Source organism: Colias philodice, chromosome 20, assembly GCF_061535455.1.
Source record: "Colias philodice isolate Cphi_HAF_F1 chromosome 20, ilColPhil1 Martin Lab GWU primary, whole genome shotgun sequence".
In the NCBI taxonomy this organism is placed as follows: domain Eukaryota; kingdom Metazoa; phylum Arthropoda; class Insecta; order Lepidoptera; family Pieridae; genus Colias; species Colias philodice.
The window spans coordinates 5,072,744-5,089,647 of record NC_143105.1 but is presented as its reverse complement, the minus strand read 5'-3'; the positions used below and the strand labels follow the sequence as shown (position 1 = coordinate 5,089,647).

General features: G+C 30.8%; 1 long non-coding RNA gene and 1 other non-coding gene across 2 annotated transcripts in view; one reads left to right on the top strand and one right to left on the bottom strand.

Annotated features, from left to right (window-relative positions):
- LOC149479413 (uncharacterized) overlaps positions 1–9,307 on the top strand; it is an 85,082-nt gene extending 75,775 nt beyond the window's left edge. The window contains exon 3 of the long non-coding RNA XR_016317270.1: positions 9,289–9,307. This is a non-coding gene — a long non-coding RNA (uncharacterized LOC149479413). The remainder of the gene's footprint in view (positions 1–9,288) is intronic.
- Positions 9,308–12,509: 3,202 nt separating this feature from the next.
- On the bottom strand, positions 12,510–12,581 carry TRNAP-AGG (transfer RNA proline (anticodon AGG)). Its single transcript has one exon. It is a non-coding gene; the product is annotated as a tRNA-Pro (tRNA).
- Between the last annotated feature and the right edge of the window lie 4,323 nt (positions 12,582–16,904).

The following is a 16,904-nucleotide window of genomic DNA, read 5'->3' as shown; positions in this document are numbered from 1 at the left end:
CGTAAAATCAAACACAAGAAAATACTAAATACGTACTACTAATATGTTTAATATTAAAAAAACTTCCACATATCCACATCTGCGAGAACTACATCTTACATGAACGCGTCTACGTATTGTAGTGGATAAAATCGAATGCAAGTCCAGCCTCTTGTGACAAGTTTGGACGATATACGGGAAAAATAGTTTTCGAATACGAAATTTTCATGCATGGTTCTCACTCACTTCGTGTAAGCGCTTTTTTATTAAATTTTCTGTCACTTGTATTCGATAAAATCTTTATAGTAGAAAAGAGTAGATTCTCGTAGATTAAATGCTGCTACAATAGCTGGGTAATTTATTACGATTTATAGTATTGAATTTAACAGCATTATTTTTTTATAATGTGTCAGATTTGCTGGCTCAGCTATCACATTTATTTTGAATAAGAGTTCGCATCACAGCTTCTGAATATAATTATTGACTTTTCAATGTATGCAAGACAATCAGATTGCTTCTTCAACGTAATGCTCGGAGTTATCTTTTAGACAAATATGATAAATGCGAAAGCTTCAATGTTTGTATCTCTATTGAAATTAACCGTAATAAAGCTTGTATAATAAACTTAATATCAGAATCATTGATTAGAACATAGGCTACTTTTTCGTGAATAATTCTCTGGCTCCCACGGAACTACTATCATGGAATAGGTAAACAAACTTATGTCATCGTTTAGATAAGATTAATAATAAAATCTGTCTACGACCACGCTCGCTGTAAAGTGTTCGAAACGTTGGAATAAATAATATCATGAATAAATTGCGTTTTCTCCAGCTTAAATTGAATGAACTTAATTTTTAAGGCATTCAATGCTCAATAGGTCCAAATTTAACTACGCTTAATTGAATGAATAGGCTTTTTATAGACCGAAGACTAACGTACCAAATAATTTAGAGGGTTAAAAGGGTAACAGAATTAGGCGAGTACACGATTTGCCTTCTACGAAAGAATATTTAATGATTCACTTCTGTAATCTACTTAATCTAATTATAGAGTTATTATTAGAACGCCTACACAATAATGAGTTGGGAACGTTTAAAAATGTTTCATTCGAGGATCCAAAAGTTCTTTAGGAAGAGGCACGTATACACTTCCCGTTATATTTAAATTCATGTATAAAAGTTTTTTTTCTCAAATATGATTTTATGGGTGACATAGTATTTTGCTTTTTAAATACATTAATAAAAGATTTTTTAATAATTAATTAAAAAATATCCTGTCCAGGATTTTCCCAGTAAACCCATTTTTAATACATTTTTTAATACACTAAATTTATTATAAAATTGGTCTCATTCTATTATCACGCCGGTGAAGGTCGACCTATATTTGGATCTTAGACCAGTAAGAGATAGCTAAAAAACGAGCGACGAAAACGAAAATTAAAGAATTATTAAGCCCACAATATTCCATCGATATCTATTAGAATAATAAGTACCAAAGTACCATTTCTAATATCTATTCTAAAATTTTGAATGACCATAAAACATAAACATATTATACCTACCTACCAAATTCCTCATAGGATATTCTTGGTGGACAATCTCTGTACCGAGTAAGGAAACATTGTCAAGGCTGAAACAGATAAAAGGCTTAACGTAACTGAAATCGGCGTACGATGTTTTTGGAATGAGGGTTTCGGGGATAATCCTTATAGTTGGGTTGATTGCGCAATTGAAATTCGAAACAAATTTCAATGGACCGATATTTTACTTGGGCCATTACAAGATTAACTACGGTCATCGAATAGAGGTTATTCTTTTTAAATGCGGCAGAAAAATGGAGAAAAACCTGTTTCAAATTATTGGATCTACACCTACTTTGTTGTTGTCTATAAAATCTAGATGTGTTAACAGTCGAAATAAGCCTTCAGGACATTAGATGCAACTTTAATGCAAGATAAATGTTCAATTATCTTAAATCCTCGCTGAAATAAGTTTTACCTTCACAACACGTCTTGGTTCCTGTTATATAAGCGTTGAGACGAGACAGTAAAAGTTAATAGAACTTTATACAGCTTGTGTACTTTGGAGTTAATTTAAACCTGTTCGGTTTCAGAGAGTATTTTAATAAGCCAAGTTGTTAAAATTATACCCCATATTTTAATCTTTTTGGTGTTCCAAAGTCAAGGATAATTTCCCATTACAAGCCTATGTTGTTTTACAGATTGTTAGTCTTTTTAGCTTCGATAAATATTAATAAATAATCATTGTAAATAATATAACAAAGTATGAAAATACAAGCTATGGAAATTGTAGACTCTATATGTACACTCTACATTATTAAATAATAAATTAAAGTATTGATCATGATTGTTGCAAATACATACAATATATATAATATAAATGATTCATAAATGTAAAAATCCTTGCGCATTGTATAAAATCTACATACAATTTCGTTTTTGTGTAATTAGAACGAATGAATTTTAAGAGAGATTGAAAAATACGCATTTGTAAAAACAATTATATGAATCTATTGAATAACAAAGCAGTTTGATTCATTTGTTTCCACTTTCTGATTAATTAACGTGACATTTCACGCATTCATTTCAGTCTGGCATTTTGTGTTTTTTATTTATTCATTCATTGGTAGAAACTTCGTTAAATTATTTAACAATGTTTTAGATAACATAAATATGATTGTGTGTAAGCTAACGCACCAAGTATCATAAATAATTGACTCCGAAAGTTCATGAGAGAATTTGTTTGCTCGACTAGTTGTAATTCAACTGTCATCTCTGAACAAAATATAAAAAATAAATAAATAAAAAAGGTGCCGTGCCCTGAAGTCCTAAAATAGTTCACGACTCTCCTCTGAAGTCAATAAACACTTATCTCACTACACAAATATTTTTAAAACATTCAAAACTATGCTACTACGGCAAAGGTTTTTATTTATGCCTTATTCGCAACGGATGAGGTAAAAAGTGGTATTATTAAAACTTTTTAGGCAGCTTTGTCCTCATACAAAGAGAGGACAACATAAATAATAATATTTTGTCTATTGTGTTCAAACAAATTGCTGTAGTTTAATACTTTTGCCACTGCCAGCTTTACTGCGTGATAAAAGGAACTCCATTATTCAAATACATTTGATAAGTATTTGAATAATGTTCAAATGAAACATTATATTTTTAAGTTATATTCTTATCATGATGAATAGTGCCTAAAGAGTGCCTCAATAAAATAAAGAACGTCTTTCATTTCAATAATTCTGAAGCGCGCATTGTTTTGTTACAATCCGGAAGTAGATAGCAAAATATAGGTACATTAGATCAATTTTGTATTTCCGTAAACAAATCAATTATAAGTTTGCCTAAATTTTCCCTTCCCGAACTACCTAAAACAACGTATAATTTGCATCCATGAATTAAGTAGACGTTATTATAAATCATCAATTGGAGTACCTTTAAACCATCTGAATGTTAGGGAACGGTATAATAGGCTAATAATATCCCGGTGTGGAGTGGTAGTTGGAAGTTTTGACAGGTTCATAAAAAAGGACTTGAAGTTTGGATTTATATGAAAACCCGGGCCTGATTCGCCGTGACCTTATTGCCTGGCTTGCTTTACGTGCAAATGATCAGGTTTTATGTTAGAGCCCTTTTGTATATCTTGTAAAATATCGTATATCAATGTTCTGCTGAAATTTTGGACTTTAGATTTGTTTATTAAGAAGAATGTACACGTCGAACAGTAATGACTTGATAACAATATGTATTTATTCAGTAAGTACGCTAGCTAAACTAAACTAAACCTATTGTATTTTAATATTATGTGTGGCATATTTGCGGGGCATAATTTGATATATATTTGTCATTAATAGCAACGTAATCGCTATTTTCGTAACGTAAACAACATTTTGTTAATACATAATATTTGTAATTCAAACCATAAGTACATACGAACAAGTACATTAAATTCGAGTCGTAAATTTTTATCCATCTTCATTTCTATAGCCACGAATGCTATATCCTATTAGTTTAGAATGCCATAAAATGGAATATTCACGTACTTTAATGCGGAACTTGCTTAAACCTCGGAAATATAATTTAAAAGATAGAGGAGTAATAGACCGGGAGATACTGACACAAAATTTCGAGTCATTTGTAACAAGGATGGCGGTTCTACAGGGGTCTTAGTACGCAATGACAAAAAGAAAAACGATGGTGTGAACGCTGGTACCCGTGGCTTAGTCGCGTGGGCGTTTGTCGAACTCGTCGGAAAAATAGCGAAAGTCAAACGATTTGTAACACAATAATTTTAGAATTTACCGATAGCCCATAAAAAAGATGTAGGCGGTAGTGTCATGCCATACTTTTCCGGTGTGACTTACAGCCCGCCATACCGACGCGAATGTGTTGATTTAAATAAAACAATTATTCAACCATTTGTACCAGGCTAACTTTTGCACAGGTAACTATCGTCGTGCAGCCATTTACGAAAATCGCCATGCCATACTTTTCGGACGATTCCAAATGGTCGCCATACCGCCGAAAATCTGCAAAAAATTTTTATTTCGCCAAACTTTTTGTACCAGTATTGAATTTGGATTTTTGGAGAGTATTTGATAAAATGTGACCATTATTATATTTGCCATACTTCTAGTAGGGGGAAAAAGTGCTGTCATACTTGAAAACTTAATTTATTATTAATTTATATAAGTGAAGATTTCCAACACATAGATCTTTGAAATTTTGTATTTATATTTGTTGATCCTCAAACTTACAGGAAAAATAAGTGCCATACTGTTACAAATCGTTTGACTTTCGCTATTTTCCGACGAGTTCGACTAACGCCCACGCGACTAAGCCGCCGGTACCAGCGTTCACACCATCGTTTTTCTTTTTGTCATTGCGTACTAAGACCCCTGTAGAACCGCCATCCTGTTACAAATGACTCGAAATTTTGTGTCAGTATCTCCCGGTCTATAAATTTTTATGACATCTTGTGAGATATTGCCTGAGAACCTAAAATATTCCACTGCTGATAGGAATTTTATCTGGGACCGTTTTTAAGAAGTTTTAGATATTATTGGCATAGATTATTATTGTGTCTCCAATTATCTGCTTGATGTTTTCTTTCAATTTTAAAACTCTATTTAAAATATTTTGTGGGTATTGAGACTCTTCTCCCTTAGAAAACTACCTGAATTTAAAAAAAATATAGGTATGCATTGTCAGAATCAATGTGTTTCGATTAAAAAAGGGAAATCTCATTAAGCCCGCGCTCCCACCTGGTGACATTTGTGATTTTTCTAAGCTCTTCCACCCTTTCGAGCTCCACGTGATTAATGGATGAATCTTATATTTTATATGGGTAATTGCATCACGAGTATATTGCCTCGTTTTATATGTTTATCGCGATTACGGAACCATAAAGATTTATCTGATATTCACTATATTTGTGACTTAAAATTTAGGAATTATATGGCTTTTTAATGTACCGAAAGTAACTATTTTTTTAAATACTAAGTATTTTAGTAAATGAAACCTAAGAGAGTATATAGAGTATTTCATTTGTTATAAAAGTGAAAAATGGTGAAAACAAATTGTTTGATTAGATAAAATGTAAACAATTTCTTAGCAGATTTATTTTCATAAAATAGGAAGTGCTTTTTTATCTTTTGACCTTTTGGCGCCTAAATAAGATATAAATAACATTAAGGTTAATTCGAAATACCTAGTGGTACGGGAGCTATTAACGTTAAAAAAAAAGTCATTTTAGTATAGTTGGTTTTTTGATATACTGTTTCTCTTGCTATTTCGGTTAGAGTCCGGGCTGTCTGGCTGGTCGCAGTGGTTGCGTTTTTTAGTGCGCATCTCATCTGCACAGGATAATTTCCCTAATTTGAAGTCATTTTATAACGCGTAATTTTTAATATTTTACCTTTAGATAGATCCATCAGACATAATTTTTTTATTGCAAGACGTTTTTTTCGTTGTTAAATAGGTGCCAGACGCAATTTTTTATTTCGTTTTTATAAAAAATTCAAATTATTTTAGAATGTCTGTAAATTTCATATTATGTTCTTCAAACATAATATAATCTAAAATTAATTAGCCAGACGCTAATTCGATTGTTAAGTATTAAATATGTACAAATAAAAACGTAGTGAAAGTAGGTAAGTATAACAATTTGATGATTGTGTATATGGAGAGATAGTTTAAAGTGCAAGAGAGATAGAAAGGGTCGGCCGCGAAAATTAAATAACAATAAAAAATAACTTCTTTTTTTCGAAAATATACCTAAGATGCATAGAAATTGAATTGTTCCTACTCTAGGATTCCCTGTGTTGTGGGAACAAGTACCTTCCATTGGTACATTTTATTCCTTAGGCTTAAAAATAAACTATTAGGGTACATCAACAATCTTCTATACAAAACAATTTTTTTATTACTTATCTATTAAGTTATGGGTTTAAATGAAAACAGCGATTACATAAACTTATGTATATTGTTTCCAATAGCACATTGCCTAATACCACACATTACACACCGCGTACAAGAAGAAAAAGAACCACAAACAAAATACAGTGTTGCCAATACAAGTTAAATTTTCTAATATATATCTAATATTAACTAGCGACCCGCCCGGCCCTGGCTTCGCACGGGTGCAATAATCGCTAAATACACTACAGAAAAACTGTGAACGTTGAATATAAAAACATAGCGGCCCGCTCCGGCTTCGCACGGGTATAAAATACTAGCTTTCCGCCTGCGGCTTCGCCCGCGTTTTCAAAGAAAAACCCGCATAGTTCCCGTTCCCGTGGGATTTCCGGGATAAAACCTAGCCTATGTTACTCGTGGATAATGTAGCTTTCGAATGGTGAAAGAATTTTTAAAATCGGTCCAGTAGTTTATGAGCCTATTCATTACAATCAAACAAACAAACAAACAAAGCTTTCCTCTTTATAATATTAGTGTAGATATAGCCGGGCGGCCGGCTGGTACCGCCGCAAACGCTACGTCCCGCAATTTTTAAATCTGAAATATCTTCGAAAATATTCACTTAAATCCATGTGTAAAAGGCCATATAGATCTATATTAAATGAACAATGTATTCAAGGTCTTTAATTGGTTAAGGATTAATGCTGTATTGGTTAAAATCGCTTCGAAAATTAGCCATTATTTGTCGTAAAAAGTAAATGATAAAAAAAGTTATTGTGGGTTATCCATAAGAGATAGACATATACCATCACGGACTTTTCTGTAGACCTTTTCAATGTAGTTAGTACATTATTTTGATAAAACTCGTAGGGTGCCTGCGTTTGCACTGTAAGTGGAAAAAATGTAATTATTTACGTAATCACATTATAAACCTCAAAAATAACAGTAGGTACTTCTCCACTATTTAATGGATGTTATTATACATATAAACCTCCCAATTGAATCACTCTATCTATTTAAAAAAAACACATCAAAATCCGTTGCGTAGTTTCAAAGATTTAAAGAGACGGACAGAGAAAGCGACTTTTTTTTATACTATGTAGTGATGATGATAACAATATTAATTCATTAATCTTAATTCTTAATATATATACATAAATCTCGTGTCATAATGTTTGTCCTCAATGGACTCCTAAACCACTTAACCGATTATAATAAAATTCGCACACCATGTGCAGTTCGATTCAACTTGAGAGATAGGATAGTTTATACATGTAGGTACCACGGGCGAAGCCGGGGCGGACCGCTAGTATACCTACCTATATAAATTCATGCTAACTACTTTAGTTAAATTCAATACAAACTTAAACATGCGTGTGTGTGTTCACGTGTGTGTGTCGTGTGTGGTGTGGTGTGTGTGTGTTGTGTGTGTGTACGTGTGTACATCAATATTGAAACAAACTTTCTAGTTGTTTACAGATGATGGAATATTGGAAAACAATAACAATTCCTTAGACGATAACATAAATAATTCTGACAGTGTGAGGAAAGATGATGATGATGATGATTATGAAGATGGCTTTTTAAATTTAACAATGTAATTGTTTAACCTTCATTGATATAGTTTTTATTCCATTCTTTTCAATGTATGGTAACTTTAATTTATTTTTCACTTTTATGTTTTTTTTTTCATTTTAGCTTTTATTTATAAGAACAAGTGTAAATAATATTGTATTCTTGCAATTATTTCCTGTCGCATAGTTAAAATACACTAGCTGATGAGCTGCATGCTTCATTACTTTTTTTTATTTATACACATTATTTAATACTTAACAATCGAATTAGCGTCTGGCTAATTAATTTTAGATTATATTATGTTTGAAGAACATAATATGAAATTTACAGACATTCTAAAATAATTTGAATTTTTTATAAAAACGAAATAAAAAATTGCGTCTGGCACCTATTTAACAACGAAAAAAACGTCTTGCAATAAAAAAATTATGTCTGATGGATCTATCTAAAGGTAAAATATTAAAAATTACGCGTTAAAAAATGACTTCAAATTAGGGAAATTATCCTGTGCAGATGAGATGCGCACTAAAAAACGCAACCACTGCGACCAGCCAGACAGCCCGGACTCTAACCGAAATAGCAAGAGGAACAGTATATCAAAGAACCAACTATACTAAAATGCTCTCTTGTCAACGTTGGTAGCTCCTATACGATAGAGCCTCCTCTTTTTTAAGTTAATCTTTGTTTTCTTAGATATTGTATGTATATAGCAAAAGAGTGATTTAGCTCTCTGGAGGCATACTTTTTTCTATTTACTTTTTCTTGAAGGTTCTTTTTTGTAAGTATTATCTTTAGTGAGTTGTATCTTGAATAATACTAAAAGTAAAACGGACGGTTCGCAAGGTACTAGTAAGACTACTAATAAATAGTTTTCAGCAGTGGTTCAATTCAATATGAATTTCTTAGATAATATTATTTTCGATAGATATCCATTATATAAAAGTTAGTCAACTATAATTCTAGATATGTATGGACGCAAAAATAAGGATTAGGTATTTCGACTTAGTAATTACATATTTCGTATTGGTTTACGTATCACAAAAGATTCGTCTTATTATATTGGGAACGTTTATTAGACACATGTAATCTTGTACATGAGTCGATATTGCAAAAGTTGATAAATTTGCTCACATTTATTCCAAATAAATAGGGTTTCGTAAGGGAAGACAAAAACTAATTCTGTGGCTTATTTGAAGAGTTGGTTCAACCTCTTTGATTCTTACTTGGTAGGGATCATGGGCTAACTAAACTTTCAACATAATGTGTAATGTGTATGTAAAAAAGAGGTTTTATTAGTAAAAGTTTGGTTAATTAACAGTGTAGTTTTATTATCAAGGAAGTTCTTGTTTACTTCCTGTTACACGAAGCTAAACAAGACAAGCCAAACAAGGAATTCGTCGAATTGTTATTTTTTTTAATTTCATTAGCTTTGACTAAATAGTAAATGGAAATAATAAAAGAAATAATAATCTAATTTTTAACCATAAATTATATACATAAATAAATAATTAAATATTCAGGACAATTTTCACACACGGCACGGTCTGATCCTATATATTAAGCTTTCGCTTGTGTTATGGAAACCAGATGGCTGATAAACATACATGATACATATATAATTTTAAATAAATACTTATACAGATAATTAACACCCAGACACAGGGCAAACATCTATGTTCATCACACAAATATTTGCCCCGGGTGGGAATCGAACCCACAACCTCTGGCTTGGAAGGCAGGGCCACTACCAACCAAGCCAACCGGTCAGTCAATATTATAATTAAGTAGATTAATAATTATTAAGACAATAAATGGGAAATTCTTTCTAAAATAAATATAATACTTGCTTGAGTATGATCCTACGGTGTTGTTTCTCTGAGCAAGAATTTTCTCATGTAAATTCGGAAGCGACGATGTAAAATTTTTGTATGGCAATTTATAACCGAGCGCCTCTAGAGATGATGTGACGAACTAGTTGTTACCATGAATTTATTCTACCACTGCTTTATATACATTTTGAGGTTCCAAAGTATATTAAAATAATATTTATAATAACATGATTAATTACTAAAAAGTATAGTTTTGTCAGGAAAATTATCCTTTGCAAACATCAATTAAAACTGTAACTGAAATATCAGCTTATCCTGGTTTAAGTACCAAACGGTTTTCCCACATTATATCAGTGTGTTTATCAAAATTAATTTATATAAACAGCCCGGGACAAGCACAAAGCGGAGATAATATTGCGGTCATTAGAAAGCTTTTGCGATAAAAAGATTAACTGTGAATAATTATTATCATCGAGTTGATAAAATGAGATGTTCCTTGCAGCTTCCTCTTCACAATGAATGGGATTCTTTTATATAATTTTATTGCTTCTTTAATGGTGACTGTATCTATTTTATGAGCGTAATTCGCAACGACGTTGAATTTTCAAGTACTATTTATAGAATGAAACATCCCGCAAAGCTTTATTTGAACAATATTTGTGAGGTTTTAAGTTTTTAGAATACTTTATTTCTGTTATTCATAATAAATCCCAATATATACGATACGTAACTAAGAGCATAGGTTTTACATAATATTTAAAATAATCTTGCGTATACAGGTGGACTTCATGTCTAGACGGATAATTTCACACTTGTTTATCCTACACGTAAATGAATGTTTAGCTTTTTATATAATAATATTGAAGCTAAACTAAGAACATTGATAATATGATCATAATAATTACCTATATAATAATTTATGTAAATTTTGTTTAATCTTCAGCAGAGATCGACCATAGGACTTTTAGTCTATTAGGTACACTTGCGTCTTAATTACAGTACCAGCAATGAATACAGGAAATTTAATTACGATATATCATTATTAAAGCTGTATATTAAGATATACTGGCTATCAAATAAGCTCAAGTATTACAGAAATATACAAAGTTAGATATCTTAACATTTTATAAGAGTGTGGTAGCATCAATGACATTTTTTTCTGTTAAATTCTTATAAAATACTGAACAGCGAGAGCAACTTTTAATTACGACACTGTTTAAGAGCCTCAGCAGTAACGTAGTATGTGTTCTGTGTCGTTAGTTACCAATCCATTTTACATACAATGCACGGACAGTATTCTGAATAGGATCCATTCAAGTCAAGTTTGTATAGCTGTGTGCATGTTTAGGAAAGGGATAATATAATGCTTTGTCACTCGTACGATACGAGTAGTAAATACGGAATGAATGATGTTTGTGGTCCAGGCGGTGATGAATGCAGACGCATTATGACCGTGCGGAATGGTCGTGGTCAAATCCACTATTACGCCATTAGCTACAAATTATGGTGAATTTCGACTCGACATAGTATTGTGCGAATAGTAGATTACTAGATTGTAAGTCATATATATATTTTAAATAGCTCTTTGTTAGGGCCTTAAATAATTGTGAACATTTTCTGAAAGGGCGTAATGTCATACCTATTATGAATAAAATGTGATAAATAAATGATTGTCTATACTGTAGTTACAGGAGCGTTTGCTCGGTTCAATCTTTCAAGCATTTATTTGCAATTGCAACTTACAATTCCTACGACAAATTGTTGGAGTTCCATTGAGAGTGAATGTTTACTGAGGGCTACGTAGATACCTAATCCTGTAATTGGCTTGTTTTATCTAATCTTTTTTAAGACCAATCTACAAATATAATTTAAACAGAAAAAAAAACATACCTTATTTTTTTCAACACACACTAAATAAAATTTATTTTTGAACATCTTTGATCAACAGTTCATCTAAGTTGATAAATTTTTGTTTTTCGTGCGACAATGTTATTCGAGGTACATTTCTGCTCATTTTCACTTATAGAGAAGAAAATATAAATGAGGTCTAATAAACGTATTGGTGCGTGGGTTTTTATTCTATTATTCTTACCTTTGGTATGTGCCAGTTAGGTTCAGTAAATAAAATGTTGACTCAGAGAGCCGCTAGCTGTTTTCCCCTTGAGCTTAAATGATAATGTGGGTGTATCAAAGACTGTAGTTAGTTAAGATGGTCGATTTTTGGCTTCCTCTTACCTTATTTATGTTCCACGGTCTAGTTCCAATGAGGAAATTATGTAACTTTATTAGTAAAGGTAATAAAAGATAATAAAACAGAATATATTTGGAAGCTTTCTCTTTTTTCGTTTCTGTAGCTACAAGAAGCAGAAATTTTTTAAATAAGATATTAAATTATTATTAAGTATGAGATTAAAATATTAAACGCTCCAGTTAACTTTATAACTTCCTGATAACAGTCTAATTATCAAAACCACTAAATTCACAAATAGTTCTGTAAACTGAACCATCAATGAATTATAATTTGCTCATAAAACTGTGAATGCTCTTGTAAATTACTGCCAATCAAAATAATTACTTCCGATTAAACGCGTATAAATTATATGATGTGATAATGATAATCGTCCAATTAAATTAACTCTTCATAGTTAATATTTATATTAAAAATATAAAAAGGGATCGGGCTCGTCCGGGATTTGAACCCGGGACCTCTCGCACCCTAAGCGAAAATCATACCCCTAGACCAACGAGCCGAGTGTAAGAAGATCCAAAATTATTGTATTGATAAAATTGTAATCTAACGTGTAAGACAACTTCTCACATTTGATGCCTTTCACCGCTTTCACTCGCAAAGGCCAATCCTCATATGTGGCTGATTGTAATACGCAACGTTGCCGAATGGTGAATGCTATAGTTGGTATTCAGTAATTTTTTTTTATTTAAGTGTATCATTCATTTTTATTTATTGCTTCTGATCTAAAGTACAACTATATTAAAAAGAAACAAAAGTTACAATAAAAAACTACCAATATTAAGAAAAAATAACATAAGCATTAAAATTGTCTCATTTTGACTATTTCCTTGACGAAAAGTTTGATTCAATAATGAAGACAAGACGTATAGACGCAATTTTTCAAACGAGCTTTAAATTTGATAAAGGAACTCTCAAGTCGCAGAATTAGGTCAAGAGCGATTCGTGGGTTAGAAGGAAGGATGGACGTCCTTAACAGATTTGTTATCAGGATTTCCGGTTAACGTTTGAGTTACGACATCCTAAAAATAGAAACTTAGAAAACTCAAGTTTTATATTGAAAGAAAAAATGATTTCAAAGAAGTGATAAACTTACTTGAACTTTAAATAGTTGCAGGAAACATTTTCTTCGCTCTATGCTATCCTAAAAGCAACATCAAAGTTTCCGACGACAAACTCAAAGCTCGTTTACACTGTAATCTTATAACTTTGTAGTTTTTTAATCTAGGAGAAAATACAGAAGTTAAAAATAAAAGCTTCTTCAACTTCGAAATTTAAACATAAGGGATGAGTAAAATTTCATTTATTAATTGAATCAATGAAATTGGAGTATCCAAATATATCAAATACAGTCCATGTTGCTTCAATATAATGTTATATTAGTCGGTTAAGACTGAAGTCGAATATTCCGTCCCGGGCATTGAGAATGAGGGAACACAGAATGCAATAGTTACTGCGGAAGCGAGAATACATAATTAAGCAATTTGTTAATATCAGTTGAAATTGGTCGCCACAAACGAGATTCAGTAAGGAAGACTTAGCTTTTAGACTTTGCAGCCGGTTTCTGAATTGAGAATTGATAATGGTTTGAGAAAGCTTATGTTAGATACAAGAAAATATTAAAGCAAAATTTAATTATTGTTTGAGACTTTCTTAATGTCAAATACTCAAGTTCGAAATCCTCCTGCTCTTCATATTTTTTCATTTCCTACAACATTGTTTTGGCAACGTGTTATATACAATGCTATTGGTGTTCTTAAATTACAACCAGTGATTACAATTATTATTGATAGATATGACATTGATAATACCGCATATCAGTAAGGTTGTTACGAAAATAACATAATTTGTGCTGATACTGGACTACTATGGAGTATAGTATTTTATTGTTAATATTCAAGCTATATTTTCTAAAAACGTACAAATCTGTATCGAGCGTGTTTGTAAATGGATGAATTAAAAAAATCATAATTTGAAGGAGCTTTTGAAACGTTACTTTTCATAAACGTTTTCTACCTAAACTATGTAATAAATAATCGACTACAGATGTACAAACTAGTTCAATTTTGCAAATTCATTTTAAAAAACATATTATGTAGCGCCATCTTACAATATGTATTTACCATGAATTGTTATAATACTTACAATCTCAAGTTGAGATCCAATGAAAAAAGTTGTACACAACAATACATTTGGCTGTCAGTGTAGATTAAATTGTGATAAAATTTCAAAAGTTTAATTAATTATTTTATAGAATGTTACTAAGGACTTGCGCATCAGGCGGCGCATTCGGCGAATGTAACTTGGTGTCGGTTTGTTCGCTCAGTAGGGGTTGAGGAAAGCGCCGTACCGCGTCACGACGCCATATTGTAATTTTCGCGCGCAAAACTCGTTATAGATAATATACGAAAAAAAACTTTTATGCAAAATGTTTTGACATGTGATGATTATTTACGGATAAACCGTAATAAAAAAGTTTTAGTACAAGGTGTGTACAAAATAAACTTACTTAGAAACGTAGTTATTAAATAACTTTCCAAAGTATAGTGAGTTTTGTGTATTATAAAAATTTGGTAAGTATATTTATTAAATAGGGATGTCTCTATTTTTAATATATTCTATAGTTTATAAAGTGAAGTACGAACCTATATCCTCAAAATAAATTGTCTAATATATACATATATATTTTAAGCGAAAGTTAATTATTTTATTAAGAAATTTTATAAATAAATTTATATTTCATATACATATAACACGTATAAAATAAATATTTAATACATAAGATAGGCATAATATTAATTTTTGCGTATTCTATTTTAGCCGGTGCTACATTATATAATATTTTTTCAAATAGTAAAATGAGGGTTGTTAGTATATTATTATGATTGTATTAAATAAAAAATCTGAAACCCACAACTTCAAGAACATTCTTGAATGAGCTAAATAATAGGAAGTACTCATTTCTTAATCTCAACGGCGAACAAAATTGAAATACCTCCATACAATGGAGATAAATAGAACTCTACAATACTCTACATCGGCTTTGTTCCCTTTGTTTAAAGCACCACTACTGAAAATATAGATTATGAACAACTAGCCCTTTTATAAGCCTTACAAAGTTTCAATGTAAAAAATTGTGTCTAAATTTCATTCATATTTCGCTTCATTGCGTATAAAATAATTTAACTTCAAAAGCCAGGATAAAATAACACTTCGTAGCCTTTAAAGTTGAATTTAGTTTTCACAGCGACACCCTATATTTTAATCTCGAACTTTGACCTTTTGCGCCCATTCTACTTATGAAATAAACAAAGGAAATATCAAACACAGTCTTTTATTTAATAAATGAAATACAATAAAATTAATACTTTCTCTCTTTTACTCTTTTACTTTTTCAGCCACCCGCGTTCCATTAATTATATGTATTATATATCTAATATCTATCCTCTACCTTAGGTGGCCTGGAAGAAATCGCTTTTAAGCGATAAGGTCACCTTTTGTACTTCGCATCCAAACAGATAGATATTATTATACTGTACATTGTAATATTAAATGGTGTGGTACAATAAATGATTAAATAAATAAATAATAAAAAAATATCAGGCTCATTATGACGACATTGTGACATTTTTAGTTAATTTAAGTGTGGCGTTATAATTAATATCGTAGTTACTTATTAAAATAAGAATATAATCCAACATAATAAATCGAAAATAAATTGTTTCTAGTTGTCTATTATATTTCACACCTTTTTCACACAGTTGTAACATATTTAATTATTAAATCTATTTAAGAAAACTTCAGTAGGTAACATCAGCTTATATTTAGTAAAATATTAGAGTAGGTTTAATTTCCGTTATTACATATGATAAGGTACCTAGGTAATTATAGTTGTTTTAGATTACAGCTTAGCAGCAGTAATTAATTACGTTGATTGACGCTTTATATATAACAAGTATATAAACTTATAAACCATATTCAAATATAATGTAAGTTAGATTATATGTACATGTTTAACATAAGTGGCAGTATTTCATGAAAATTATCAATTTGAAGTGAAAAATAACGAATTTCCATCATATAAGCACAGTAACATAATCCAGTTAAAAATGCTTGGTAATAAATATTTAACACATTTGACAAAATAATTTGACATAATTTACATGATTAAGTTCTGTTTACGTAAGTTTTTATATGTTATGTGTTAGTATATGAATATTAACAATAAGTGTATATGCTCATTTTTGTGTATGATTGATGAGCTGAAATTATTATTTTCTGATATAGACAAATTCATCAGTCGATCCATTAATGTATTTCATAATTATTGTATTTATTTGGCTGACTACTAGCCACAGTTTACTTAACTTTATTCTGTATTCGTACCAAAAATATTTGTTGCAAAATAAAAATCATACTTTGTATTGATAGTTAGTAAAGTTTAAATAGCTTACGGATATTTCTCTCTAAAGTTCTCTTATAATTTTGTACATTTTGAATATTCAAAGCTTCTATTCTCATAAATAACAATATTCACTCCAAGAAAGTTTAATCATGCGGTTATTCAAATCAAATTAAACACAACGAAGCAGAAAATATACACAAAATAGCTACAAATTTTGCCTTTATCTTTATTTCTGTTATACGAGAAAAAATATGATTGATAGGAATTTTTGGGAAGGCTTAATCTCGTTTAAAAAGTTAGCAATGCTTGTGTGGAACATGAGCCCCATAATTAATGGCATTCGCTCAAAATGTTCCCAAAAATTATGGTAATGAATTACTTCCATATTATTGCTAGCTTTTACGTTAGTTGTTTAAAGTA